We start from the raw sequence: 15,472 nt of genomic DNA on the forward strand, positions 1-15,472 counted from the left end.
AATTAAAATGCTAAAAATAGTTAAATTTCGTTTCTGACCTTGGCAAATTTATATGACCTCACATGCATATTTTACAAGTTGTATGTAAAAGGACGAGTTAATTTGATTAATTTTGCATGATTTATGATTTTTATGAGATAAAAATGGATTAAATGAGGTAAAATGGTTAAAATTAGTTAAATTTCGAATTAAGACATGATCTTTTAATATGATGTCACATGCAAGATTTACAGAGAGTATGTAAATTTCTAGATTTAAATATCTTCTTTAGCATGATTTATGGATTTTTGAGTAAAAATGGCATAAATAGTGACTATTTTAGCAAAAATTAGCTAAAACATATTGCATGGCTTGAGAAAATTATTTTAAGTTGCATAAATATCCCACTAATCAGATCTAAAGTTGTAAAAATTATTGGTTTAATTTTCGGATACTTTATGTATTTTATGAGATAAAACCGATAAAAATGCAACTATATTTTCTCAAAATTAATTCGAAAATTTTAACCATGTTTTTTGACATTATGAGGGTCATGGAATTATTCCAGAATGTTCAAAAATTTAAAATTAAAATTTTGAAACTTTTATGATTTAATTTGGATTTATTTCATATAAATAATGATTTTAAGGTCAAAAATGAGCATAAAATTAAATCAAGTTGAATTATTGTCAAAAATTTAGTGTTGACTGATTTTTGAGTCCTAAAATGTGTTAGGATAATTAACTTGAGCTTAGATGTGATTTAAGTGTTAATTAGTGATTTTAAAAGGTTATTATCACGCATTTCCATGAAACCGGGTTATATGTACGACATAAGTTAAATAGGGCGATTTGGCACACGATTTTGCATGATAGGTACATATTATAATGCTGCATATTTCAATTGTTGAATGTCTTTTAATTATATAATTTTGAATTATGCAATTTTATCTTAGTATGGCCTTAGTTTTAATCGATATTACCCGTAATGAAAGGGAATATTGATTCCGTTGTAATTTAATGTGATCTCGAATCACTTTTATTTTATTTTCAGTAGTTTTTCCATTTTACAAATGTATAATAGGAATAGCTTTGTATTTTTATTATTATTTGTAATTATGGAGCATCTTCAAGACGGTGCCATTCGGAAGGGTGATCCGACAAAGACGGTGTCTTGGGAGGCGTGCCATTTGAAGATTCAAGGGACCAAAGGAGTTGGTTTCCGAATATGTAATAGATTATTTAATTTTCTATTTTAGGAAGGCCATACTAGGAATTTTATTTATTGCTTTGCATTTCTTTTAATATGTTGCATGCATTGCCAAATCGCCATAACAACACATGCATTTCATATCGAGTCATCGACCGTGTCAATTATAATTATCGTAGTTCACCGCTTTAGTTCACTTAAAACGTGATAGATAATAAATTGACAAGACCTCTCACATATTAAAAATTGAGATAAAGCCTTACCAAATAGTAGAAACTCATGAAGTACCAATTTCACAAGGGAGTTAATCCGGCTTCACCGTAATACAAACCTTGTTACGTTGGCGAAGTGGGGTAGTAAAAGGTTATTACACCCGATGATGATAGGACACATGTATTCTTTAGTTGTCATTGTCATTATTTGGGTTCGTTTTACGATGTAGAATGAGCGTTGTCGACGGAGTATTTTATTAATTTAAATGATATTTAAATTAAAGTTTTTTTAAGATAAATTCATTTTATTGCTTTATTTTGAATTTATTTTCTCAAATTCATTTTATTGAAAATAAAATAAATAATTGATTTGAAAAATCATTTTATGAGTATATTTAATTTGAAAAATCATTTATTTTAATGTGTTAATTGTTTTGAAAAATCGACTTAAAAATCGAAAAGAACTCGTTTTAAACACGTGTTTTAGAGCTCGATTATAGCTCGGCTTTTGGGCCCGTTTTCTTTACGAGTTGGCACGAATCTCGAGTACACTAACCAACCTAAGCCTCCACCCATCCAACCCCAGTTCGAACCCCATAACCACGGCCCAAATCATGCCCCAAATCACCCCCAACAGCCCGCACAAAAACACGAGCAGCTCCCCTGTTTTGCAGCTCAAATCCCGAGCCCAAAACCCGCTCCAAATACCACCAAAACCCGTACCCATTAACCCTAACCCATACCATAGTATCCTACCCGTATTACCTTAGCTTAACCACCTTGAAAACCCCTCTCAAACCCTCAGAAAAGCTGCTGGACAGCAGCTATGCGTGAATGAGCCCGTCTGCCTCTCCCCTCTAAAACCCTACCTTAACTCCTTATAAATACTCCCCCTTCACCATACATTCATTCCTCTAAGTTCTCCACACATCCTACCATCACTCACAAGCTTTAAACCCCAGAAACAAACCCTAATTGCCTCCCAAAAACCCTAGAAAAAACCGACATACAAGCAGAGAATCAGTTTGTGTGTCTTCTTTGAAACCTTTCGTTCTCCCTTCAAACCTCCATTAAAATACGAGTTTCTTGTTCCAAATTAACCATACAACATCCATCTACACATTAGACAAAGATTTACGAGCCAAATTGCCCTTGAGAGTACACGAATTCCCTCGAAAAACAGAGTGTTATACACTCTGTTTTCGCGGCTTTTCCTGTCTGTCCAGTTCTGTTTGTGCTCGTTTTTCGTGCCCAATAACTCAAAACGAGCAGGGATTGTTTTAAGATCTCTGTTCTCCTCTCTTTCTAGTTTTCAAAACATCTTTTAAATCGAATTTTCACCGTGAAACGAGAGAGAAATCGCTGTTTGAAAGTTGCTGTCCAGATTCGATAAAAACGTATTGTTTGCTTTGTTTCTTCGTCGACGACGGCCTCTCGAGATAAAATCTACCATCGATTACGACCCAAGACGGTGTCAACGATACATGTAGGTTGAGGGTGCATCAAATCCTCCTCTTTCTCCCTTTTATTTCGTTTTTTTTATGTTTGTTTTTTTTATTGTTTCGTTTTATTTCGTTTATCGTTTAAATTAACTATGAAACTAGTTTAGTCCGAGTATGAGTTAAAGTACCGCCATGAACACCCGCGTTGACTTGAGATGGGAAAGAAACCGCTACATCTGTCGGTCGTACACCCCCGTCTCATTTACATATCCTCGTGTTCAAGGTAGGGCATTAATAAAACGATTTCTGACTTCGTTCTTCGCTTTTGACCCCTCTCTTCTCTCGTGTGATTGGACCTACCCCTGGACCATTTACATGTTAATATGACCCCTGGTTGTTAACATATAACTCGTTTAGATAATATTAGATCTGTTTAATAACCTAATTAGACACTTTAGGATACATCGACATAGCTTTTAAAACCAATTAACAATTCTGTAACTTAATTGAATACATCTCTCTCTCTCTCTCACATAATTTCTCGCTAGTATAAGAGTGCGTGATTAGCACCTTCTTATTAACACTCGATGAGATAACTTAATTAGCGAACTTGACCTAATTTGACCCCTTAGGCCGTGTAGAATACACCTTTGCGCGACATCCTTCCAATCGATCAACGTTGTTTTTAACTCGTTTTCTAACTTGTTTCCTATCCCGTTTCGCAATCATCTATCTAACCTAATGAATCTAACCTAAGGATTAGGGTATGCTAGATCGCGTAGGCCGTGTTTGGCCGTGTCCTTGTAGTCCCTTTTCTCGTTATTTTCTCATCTTTATCTCGTTATTTCGTATCTTGTAATTACTTTGTTTATCGAGTTGTGTTTGGTAGTTTGTTTGTAATTTTCAATTTAGTTTTCTTTTATCGAGTCAAAACCTCTTTCAAAAACCTTAGTCTTGTTTGGTTAGATGGTTGTGCCCTAATGCATGTAAGAGCGTAGTAAATCGCGTGTTGTTTAAAGCAACATGGCCCGATTTATGCTAATGCATGCTTTGGTGTGTGGCCCTATGTCTAACTCGATAAGATTAAGTGAAAGCACGCATCACGAGGAGTGACCCAAGGTCGTGAGTCATGTGAGCCGTGGGCCACCCCCCCTTATGCACGTTTTTCTAGGCCGAATGGCCGTGTAATGTGTCATGTACGGTGTTGTATATAGCAATTGTATTTAGATCGAGTTGTATCTTTAATTCCTCGTTGTGTCGGCATGAAATGTCTGGGTTATAATAGGTAGATCCCAACGGCTCCCCCATTCCCCCTAAGCCTTGTTTGCTTTGTTTTGTATGTTGTTAGATTAATCAACCCACATGCTAAATTACAACTTTGACAAAGTTAGTTTAGTTGCATCTAAAACGACATAGAAATTGTTGTCACATGTTAGGGTTTTAAAACGATGTTTGCAAATCATATATCGTAGTAGCTATGACCTTGTTTGAAATCCGACACTTGACTTAGTAGAGGCCGTTATTGACGGGCGGGGTTAGGTGTCCTTATGGGCTTCCTAACACGTACCCTCACCCCTTGCTCAAGATCTATGGTTTGTGGATCCGTCTAAATACCATTGGATTACGAGAGTCATTCAAATCGAGTGATATAGGGTACAAGTCTTTATGTTTAATCACTCGTAGTCGATTGGCTTTATGCTTTTCGATGAAAGGTGTAAAGTTGACTTGAACGGTTCCAAGTTCCCAAAAAACTTGGTGGCAACTCTAATTTGTCTTAATTCGATTCGAAAGAACCTCGAGTCGATTATGCCTAGTGTGGATCCCGCGAACACAGTTCCCGAGGGCCTTGTCCACAGTTTGGCGACTCCGCTGGGCAAAAGAGGACTAGTTACACTTTGTTTCTAGGGTCTTTTCCTTCGAGGTGAAACTTGAAAAGAAAGTGTTGGAAAGTAAAACATTACTCATAGTGCTACGATTCATGCATAAACCCTTAAGGATTTTCCCGGGCCGTCCCAGCGTTTCTTTGTGATGCGTGGGGGGCGACGTCCCACTATGCCAGGAACTCGCACATTGCTTGCTTCCGCTCAGCCTCGCGTGGTTCTTGATGGTGGGGATGCTCTTCTAGGTACTCTACCTAAAGGCCCTTGCTCTATAAGACCGCAAAAGGATGGAGGGCATAGACCTTCTTGTAGAAGACTTGCCGAGACTTAGAGATGTCTAGGAGCATACATCATTATAACATGAGAATGACAATGTGCAAGGTGTTTTCCCGAGTCTTTTCAAAATTTTCCATATCGATTTCAAAACCGAACTTTTGAAGAACTTACTTTCAAAATAGCATGGTTTTAAAAACGCGGAATGCTGCCCAAATAGGACTAGAATTTTCGGCCAAAAATAAGCTTTTATAGCCGGCATGCTGCCCATTTCAAATCTCATTTTCAAATCAATTATTCGTTTTTTTCAAATTCAATCCAAAATGTTTCTCGAACTTTAACCAAGCATGAAATGCGTCGAGTCGTGTCCAGGTCCTGGCCGTGTTTGGCTAGTTGTGTTTCGTTCTAACAGTCTAGAACACGACCTTGTTGGGTCACCCAAGCTCACCTCTTGGGCCTTGAGTCATGTTGGTCGACCATTTGGTCTAGGATAGTCCACAGAGACGCCCAAGCTAGGCCATTTAGGGCGTTTCACCCGAACCTATGGGCTATGTTAGTCCAATCACGGTTTTAGTCACACTGAGTCCAGTTTAGAATCGTGCTATGACAGTTTGAGTCATATCGTTTTGTCGAGTCTAAAATGAACCAAGGTCTAAATCCAACCCTGAGTCGAACCTTTGGTTAGTCAGTCTCAAGTCGAGTCTTTGTTTGAGTCAAGTTGGGGTCGTGTCCTTAAGTGTGCAGGGGCTCTTACTTTCGAATATTGACTCAGTTCGGGGTTTTCTTGTAGAAAGGCCGCCAAAAACTCGACGTCAAGCAATGGAAGATGCTGTTAACAAGCTCACTGAGGCCGTGAACCTCATGATGACCCAAATGGATGCAATCGAATCAAAGCTGGGTGAAGATTCCCCTCCATTTACCCCACCTCTGATTGATCTGGAGAAACGGTTCAAGTTCATCGAAGACCGTCTGAAACTCTCCCAGGGGAAGAACATCCACTATGAGAATGCTAGGGCCTATGCCCCAGTTCAGGATAAGTTGCCCACCAACATGGTACTTACTGACATCCCAAAGTTCAAGGGCACCGAAGATCCAGTCCACCACGTTAAGGCCTATAAAGGGTACTTAGCACTGAAGGGAGTACCTGCTGATATGCTCTCTGAAATTTTTGCCCAATCTCTGGATGAACACCCGAAGGCGTGGTTCTATAATCTTGACCTGAAGAACTTCCCCACTTTCGAAGATATTACGGTGGAGTTATGTAAGCACTACGCTGACAATGTTGAGATTCAAACCAACATAAGGACTTTGGAAGTAATGACACAGAAGGAAAAAGAGGGCTTTACTGAATTCCTCGCAAGATGGCGCGCTGAAAGCGTGAAACTAGCTAAGAAGCCTGATGAAGTTGAAATGGTAGATAAGTTCGTGAAGAATTTACGACCTATTTACCGTAATGCTCTGAAATACCAGAATTTTGGTTCTTTCAAAGAATTGATAAGAATCGGGATAAAGGTAGAGGATGATGTCCGAATGGCTGAAGCTGAGAAGCCAAAAGGATACCAAGGGGCCTCGTCATCTAAAGCAAAAGCACCTGCAACGGCCCACTTTGTTGAAACTGTCAATCTCTTAGATGGACAATCAAAAAGGCCTCCGCGCCAGGCTCCGAGGGTATTCACCGATATCGGGTGCACTTACGCCTACGCTCTCAAAAGGCTCATGGCCCAAGGAAAGCTGAAGCCCATTGGTCCAACTCCGGATCCGCCTGCTGAACAACAAGGCAAATGGTACAAACCGAATGCCTACTGTGCCTTTCATCAAGGGAAGGGACACGATACTGAAAGGTGCTTTAGACTAAAGCACGAAATTCAAGATATGATTGAGAACGGAACGCTCCCAATCCCGGCCATAAAGCCCAACAACGTCACCAACCCCTTTGGGGACCACACTAACTTTGTCTCTACCGAAGATAGTGTTGATTACTCTCACTTGATTCGCCCATGTCGTCTAAGAGGGGTTTTCATCGGAAGAATATTCGTGGATTGCTCCGAATTCCTACCAAGCTCGAGAAACGAGATTACATTCGGGGATTTTGTTGTCGATTGTACTCCTTACATACTCCGAAGCGGCAATGAAGTTAATGGCGTTTGGGTTGATGACGAGGACGATGTTTACCTCGTCAAAGGCGCGACAATTCCTCACATCCAAGAAGAAATCTGAAAGGCGAGGCAACATGCTTTAGAGTCAAACCATCTGACTAGATCGGGGCGCTCGTATCGTGTGGAGAAAGCTAAGAATATCCCGAGCAAGGCACCTCTCAAAGAGCCGGCAGTGGTCGAAGTTCTTGGTGAAGGGTCGACCTCCGAGGCTTCTCTCATCAAGCAACTCCAAAATACTAAGGCCGACGTATCTATCTGGCAACTTATCTTGAGTTCTTTCGAACATCGTCAGGCTTTGTTGCAAGCTTTGATGAACATGACCGTGTCGTCAAATACTACTCCTGCTGACATGGTCACTCACATCGCCCAGAATCGGCCTCAGATTACCAACGTCGTGACATTTTCCGACGAAGATTTACCACCGTTCGGGCCCCGACATAACCTGGCCCTCTATGTTGCTACCGTGTGTCTCAACAAGCATATCCCTATGACCTTGGTTGACGACGGATCGGCTGTCAACGTGCTCCCTTTGAAAACAGCGCATATTCTGGGCCTGGAGAAGAATGACTTCATTCCCACTACACAGACAGTTCGGGCATTCGATGGCAGTGTGGGTCAAGTAAGTGGACTTGTCGATCTAGTAGTACAGACAGGGCAAGTGGAAAAGAAAATAAGTTGCCAAGTAATTGACATATGCTCATCCTTCAACTTATTGTTGGGAAGGCCTTGGATCCACGCTACAAGGGCCGTAACATCAACGCTGCATCGAAAGATCAAGGTCCCACTCAACGGTAAAACCATCACTATTGACGCCACGCCACCATCGTGGCGGAGGGGACATTACTTCGAAGTAAGGGTCGAAGCCGCCAATGACGCATGTGGTTTCGAGATTGTCAACATGATCGAGTGAACTCCGGCGAGAATATGGATCTATACACGGAAGTCATGCTCGCGAGGTGATTCTCAAGATCGAGAAGTACTTCGGTTTCTCTTTATATCCTAGAAAGGAGGGTACATTCGAGTTGAAACCGCCAGTAGCTAAAGGAGTAACTTTCGGGCTTGGGTATGAGCCCACTGGGAAAGATCTGCTGGAAAAGAGGGGAAGAACGATCGAAGATCGAGATATTAAAATGGGACCGTATCACCTAACTTTAAACGGTCACTTCGTGAGAGCTGGGGAAGAACTTCTCTGCATGGACTTCCCCGAACCTATCTTTGACCCAAAGAAGAACCTTATGGTCCCAGGAATCAAAGTATTCCAAGATTATTATTACATCCCTGAAGATATTCTAACTGTGATACCAGTAGGGACTAAACCAGATCCCATGAGTGACGACGGAGCCTTGGGTCTTCTTTTCGGTGAAGAGAAGAAATCACCAATACCAAACGAAGATTTGGTAAGCATGATCCTGAGGAGCGAGCGGTTTGACCCATCTACCCTCATCACCGATGTAGATCCTCTTAGGACCAACATGGGATGGCGGAAAACAATCAAGTGGACTGACAACAAGGGACTTCTTTTCAAGTTGACAACGGGAGAAGGAGAGATGTTCAAGCCAGATGATGTTTCCGATTCCGAGTCTGAGTCTGAGTCTGAGTCTGAGTCTGAGTTAGGTCCTAAGATTGAGTCTAAGGAGTCAGGTGTTGAAAATACCCCTCCCCTAGCTTTCCCTTCCTATGCACCTTTTCTTAATGGTGGTATTCCGGGGCCTGTCCCGAATACCCCTATCTCGCCACTGAGCTCTGACCAGTTGGCTCAAATGTTAGCGCATTTCGCGTAATTTCAAATCAATAATAATATGAACCAGTTTGCGTACGACTTGTCTTACTTACATTGCAATTCAAACTTTGAAAATGATTGTTTTAATAATGACATTGAGACTGAGGTCGAGGGTGAACAGTTGGTCGAAGAAGAAGAAGAAGAAATGGAACCACCTCTACAGTTGATAAAAGGGTTAGAAGAGTACGAACAGAAAACTTCGATCATCGAAGATACCGAAACCATCAACGTAGGTACAACCTTAGAACCACAGGAGCTTAAAATAGGAACTACTTTAAGTCCTGCCGAGAGAAAAGGGTTCATTGGGTTGTTACATGAGTTCAAAGATGTTTTTGCGTGGTCCTACAAAGACATGCCAGGCATTGATAGAGAAATTGCGGAGCACAGGATCCCGATCAAGCCGGGATATAAACCAGTCAAGCAGAAGCTGCGCAAAATGCACACAGATTGGTCTTTGAAAGTCAAGGAAGAAATCGACAAGCAACTCAAAGCTGGGTTCATCAAGGTGTCAGAATACTCGGACTGGGTGGCTAACGTCGTACCAGTGCCAAAGAAAGATGGTAAAGTTCGGGTTTGTGTCGACTTCCGAGATTTAAACAAGGCAAGTCCGAAGGACGATTTCCCATTACCTCACATCGACATCCTGGTTGACAACACGGCAAATCACGCGTTGTTATCCTTTACGGACGGATACGCCGGTTATAATCAGATTAAGATAGCGAAAGAAGACATGTACAAGACTGCGTTCAGAACGCAATGGGGAACCTATTGCTACACAGTAATGCCTTTCGGGTTGATAAACGCAGGGGCCACATACCAAAGGACCGCGACAACGTTGTTACATGATATGATGCATAAGGAAGTCGAGGTTTATGTCGACGACATGATTGTCAAGTCAAAGGAGCGTGATGGCCACCTTGGTACACTACACAAATTCTTTGAACGATTGCGCAAGTATAACATGAGGTTGAATCCCCAAAAGTGCGCATTCGGGGTAACATCCGGCAAACTGTTGGGTCACATCGTTAGCCACCGTGGCATCGAGGTGGACCCATCAAAAATCAAGGCCATAATGGAAATGCCTCACCCGAAAACCGAGAAGGAAATTCGAGGTTTCCTAGGAAGAATCCAGTATATAAGCCGGTTCGTGGCAAGGCTAACTATGATATGCGAGCCAATTTTTAAGAAGTTGAAAGTCGGGGAACACGTCGTATGGGATGATCACTGTCAAGCTGCGTTCAACAAAATCAAAGAAATACTATCTTCCCCTCCCGTGCTCAGCCCACCAACGGCTGGGTTACCACTTTTGTTGTATCTTACGATTCTGAATCTTTATGCAATGGGGGCAATGCTGGCACAGGTAGTCGATAAAGAGGAAAGAGCAATTTACTACATTAGTAAAATGTTCTTGGAGTATGAAATCAAGTATACTCAGCTCGAGAAGACATGTTTGGCTTTAGTATGGGCGACAAAGAAGTTACGACACTACATGCTCAGTCATAGTGTCTGCATCCACTCGAAGATGGACCCAATCAAGTACTTGTTTGAAAAACCAGTTCTGAATGGCAGGGTGTCGAGATGGACTTTAATGCTTTCCGAGTTTGATCTAAAATACGTACCGCTAAAGGTGATAAAGGGAAGGGCGGTTGCGGACTTCCTGGCTGATAACCCGATAGAAGAAACCGAGGTTGTAGATACATGGTCGTTTCCCGACGAAGATATCGTTCACATAGACAACGATACGTGGGACCTCTATTTCGATGGAGCATCGAACTGCAGGGGTTACGGGATAGGAGTGCTACTTATTTCACCAGAAGGTGAACATGTTCCCATTTCGATCAAGTTGGACTTTAATGTCACTAATAACGCGGCCGAATACGAAGCGTGCCTACTCGGTTTGCACACTGCTCTCGAGTTAGGCATCAAAAAGCTTGTAGTACATGGGGACTCGTCACTAGTGATCAATCAAGTGGCCGAGACGTGGAAAACCTGAAGTGATAGCCTGGCTCCGTACCAAGCGAAAATAGAGGAACTAGAAAAGTTGTTCGCCGATGTCAAATACGTGCACCTCCCCAGAGATGAAAACCAGTTCGCTGATGCACTATCAAAGGTAGCTTCTCTAATCAACATACCTGATCATATGGATACTATGGCAATATGTGTCGAATGAAGATCGTCACCTGCCTACGTTAATGTAATCGGAGACACAGAAGAAATCGAGGCTGAACCTTGGTATCAAGATATTCTGTAATTTAAAGAATCGGGAGAGTATCCACCTGACATGGATAATCGCGGAAAGCGCGCTATTCGAATGCTAGCCGCTCAGTTCGTTAGAACCAATGATGGACAGTTGTACAAAAAGACCGCGCAAAATATCCTTCTGCGATGCATAGACTCACCAACTGCAAAAAGAGTCATGGAAGAAGTCCATGACGGAGAGTGTGGCCCACACATGAATGCCCATATGCTAGTTCGTAAAATCATGAGATTAGGGTATTATTGGACCACGATGGAGACAGATTGTCGCCAATATGTCAGACATTGCCATAATTGCCAAATCTTTGCGAACATACAACATGTGCCGCCATCACTGTTATATACTTTGACATCACCGTGGCCTTTCTCAACATGGGGAATCGACATTATCGGAAAGGTCAACCCGTCTGGAACAGGTGGGCATTGTTTCATGCTAGTCGCCATCGATTACTTCACGAAGTGGGTAGAAGTGAAATCATACAAGGTGCTACAAGCGAAGCAGGTAGCAAAGTTCATTCAGAATGAAATCATTTGCAGATATGGGGTGCCACATGAGTTCATTAGCGACCATGGCACTCACTTCCAGGCTGAAACTGCTGTAATACTTGAAAAGTATAAAATCAAACACCACAAGTCGTCACCTTATCGACCTCAAACAAATGGCGCGGTGGAAGCCGCTAACAAGACAATCATTGTGATTCTCAGAAAAATGACCGACAATTATCGCGAATGGCCAGAAAAGATACCGTTCACGCTATGGGGATACAGGACGTCTATTCGCACAGCCACTGGAGCAACTCCGTTCTATTTGACATATGGGATGGAAGCAGTTCAGCCTGTCGAATTAGAGGTACCTTCTTTGATAATTCTGTTGGAAAGTCAGGTTCCGGAGGCTGATTGGCTGTAGGCTAGGTATGATTCTTTGGTCATGCTCGACGAGCGACAGTTAAATGCGCTACACCATGTTCAACTCTATCAGAAAAGGATACAAAGAGCGTTTAACAAGAAGGTGAAGCCTCGAGGAATAAAGGATGGGGATTTGGTCCTAAAGTCTGTCCGCGCTTTAGTACCAATCGACCCAAGGGGAAAATTAAAGCCGAACTGGGCCGGTCCTTACCTGGTAAAGAAAATATTATCGGGAGGTGCAGTCAGACTAACGGATCTAGATGGAAACGACTTTGCAAATTCAACGAATTTGGATCAACTGAAGAAATACTATCCTTAGAACTCATTCTCAATGTCATAAAATAAAATTTTGAATTGCAATACTTGCGAGCGAGTCTAAGCCGCGGCACTTTTGCTTCGTTGCTTTTTGTGCGTTATAAACTGATGTTTGTAGCGCATTTGTTTTGTGGAACTACGAGCTCGGTTTGATTCTGTTGACAACAGATACGTAGGTAGCTCTTTATAAGAGTACAACCGACCCTTCCTTTAATAAAATGAAATTTTATGCAGAAACTGGGAATTTTAATAAATAGTAAGTCTTATTAAAATCAGGCGATGCCCATTACAACCTTCAAAAAAAAAAAAAAAAAAAAAAAAAAAAAAAAAAAAAAAAAAAGCAAGCAACAAATGATAAGTAGTAGTATTAAATAATAGATTGGAGTCGAAGGCTCCTACATCTTCCTTTTCCCTTTGCCTTTTGAGTCACGTGACCGAGGCTCCGGCGGAGGAGGGGTAGTCGCGTTCTGTCCAGCACGCTTCTTAGGAGGAATCATCATTTCCTCCCGAGGGCCCAGCCTATCTTTTGCACTCAAGCGAGGACCAAGTCTCCCTTCCAAGGCTGAGCCCGAGTGTGCCTTTGAACCCAACCGTTTCCACACACCTGACACCTGTGAGTCAGTCTTAGAAGTTTTCTCGGTCTTAGCTTCAGGTCCAGATACAGACGAAAGATCATTAGCGAAGAAGTCGCGACTGTTTCTGCCTTTGTCATAATATTTGATGTCGACAAGCTCATCATTCCGACACAAATCCTTGGCTGAGTCAGTTTTCTCATTAAGCCACTTAGTGTAAGACGGGGATACCCAGGTAGTCTGAGGGCGCGCAGATACGTACCAGAAATGCCTTTGATGCCACCTCTCGAGCCAGTCATCACATATAGAGGGATGTAGCTCTCTTGCTCGTCCCAGAACAGCCTCGCACTTGGGAATTACTTGTCTACGGCCCATCTGACGCAGAACGCGGTCGGGGTAAATTTAAATAGACCGTTCCAAACCCAGTAATTGCAAACGTCTGGTCTTATCATCTTCCGGAAGGATAGTAAAAGATTTGAGGCGAAGCCAAGGCATAAACCAACAAAGAGGGCGACCTCCTCCTTCTGTCATCTTGTTCCGCCAATAAGCAAGATCATTTTGATGCTCGTCTTCATACCGCTTAGCACGCATAGTCAGCATACGGGCGAGGTACGAGTTTGGCTCACGCGGCGGAGCAAAGAGCCAAAATCTCTCACAAAGCCACACCTGCAAAAAAAAAGAAGGAAAGAAGAAAGAAAAAAAAACGTGAAAAAAAGAAGGAAAGAAGAAAGAAAAAAAAAACGTGAAAAAAAAAAAGAGAAAAGAAGAAAAAAAAAAAGAGAAAAAAAAAAGGAACGAAAAAAAAAGAAGAGAAAGAAAAAAAAAACGAGAAAAAGAAAAAAAGAAAAAAAGAAAAAGAAAAAAAGGAAAAAAGATAACAGAAGCAAAATCGTGGCAGAAAGCAACAAAATCGTGGCAAAATCGTGGCAGAATGCAACTAAATCGGGGCAGAAACACAGAATTGTGGCAGAAATCGTGGAAAAATATAGATAAATCGTGGCAATAACACAAGAATTGTGGTAAAAATCAAGAACGCGAAATCAAGAGGATAGATTTTGTTACCTGCAATAGAAGGGAGCATGCCGACCAATCAGCACCAAGGTTCATTTTCTTAGCATCTAAACCCCTGATGGTTTTAGCGAGAATAATCCAGTAAGGGTTATGTCTCGTCTCCATCTGAGACACAGTAGACAAAAGCTTCGCTTGTCCTACGCAAGTTGTCTTGTTCATCCTACCTTCGAAGACATAAAGATGTAACATGATCAATCCGAATGCCCTGCGGCAGTACGTTGGCAGTGAAATACTGTTTCGCAAGATGCAAAATTTCCGATGAATAGCAAGAAGGTTGACCTCATCACAAGTAACTATCTCCTCAGACTCCGTCCTGGAAAGGCCAAGACAGTCTAGATATGTTCCACGCCACTCCGAATGAAATTTTGGTATAGCCGGTATGGCCTCAGCATCCCATCCTCCCAGGGCAGAAAACTCTTCGGGTAAAGGGCAGATCTCCCCCTCAGGAAAAGCAAATACATGGTTACAAGGATCCCAATAGTTAAGACAGTGTTCCAACAACGCAGGTTGAAGGCGGATCTGGCGTAAGGGAAGTAATTGCACCAGTTGAGCGGTCTTTAATTCTTGTCTCTCTGCGACAGTGAATTCTGTCTCCCATGCTCACATAGCACTCACTAGATTATTCATAATGATTTATGTTATTTGCACCAGTTTGGGAAAGCAGAATAAATTTTGCAGTGCAACTCTTCCTTATATATAGAAAGTATAGGGGAAGGAAACACCTAGGGTGACACCCCTAGGGTGGCGTTTTTTTTTGGCCGTGTGAGCCTCGGGTCGCGCGCCTCTTAGGCCCGCCCCAGTTCACACTAGTCTTTAGCACGATGCGTCGGGTTTCGCTCGTTCATCGCATCTTTTGGCACCAGAATGGCCAATTTACATTTCTACCCTCAACAAGTCAATATTTGAATTTAAACTCGTGCACACTTACGGTTTTATTTTCTTTTTTTTTTTGTTTTACGGTAGCGGGCTACGCCCACGTTGTTTGCAAGTCATACAGAGTGTCCGTGTCATGTTTCATGCTCACCCATCGTCATTATTCAAAATTTCAAAATTTCAAAATTCCAAAAACTTTTTGCGAATTGTGGATAGATGATCCAAGTAGTAGAAAATTCGGGTCGATGGCCCAATTATTCAAAATTTTCAAATTCTATCTTCGGGTCGATGGCCCAATCATTCAAAATTCCAAATTCAATCTCGAAGGGTCGATGGCCCAACATACATTCGGGTCGATGGCCCAATTATTCAAAATTTTCAAATTCAATCTTCGGGTCGATGACCTAGTATTTCAAATGATCCAATTTCAAGATTGATGATCCAAATGTGCTTATGTGATGATTATTGCTCGTACATTTTCTATGTTTCAAATATAGCAGGATATGCTTCAACTGGGGGATCTAAAGTCTTCGACTTTAGAGCCATTG

Source organism: Silene latifolia, chromosome 1 (genome assembly GCF_048544455.1).
Source record: "Silene latifolia isolate original U9 population chromosome 1, ASM4854445v1, whole genome shotgun sequence".
NCBI lineage: Eukaryota > Viridiplantae > Streptophyta > Magnoliopsida > Caryophyllales > Caryophyllaceae > Silene > Silene latifolia.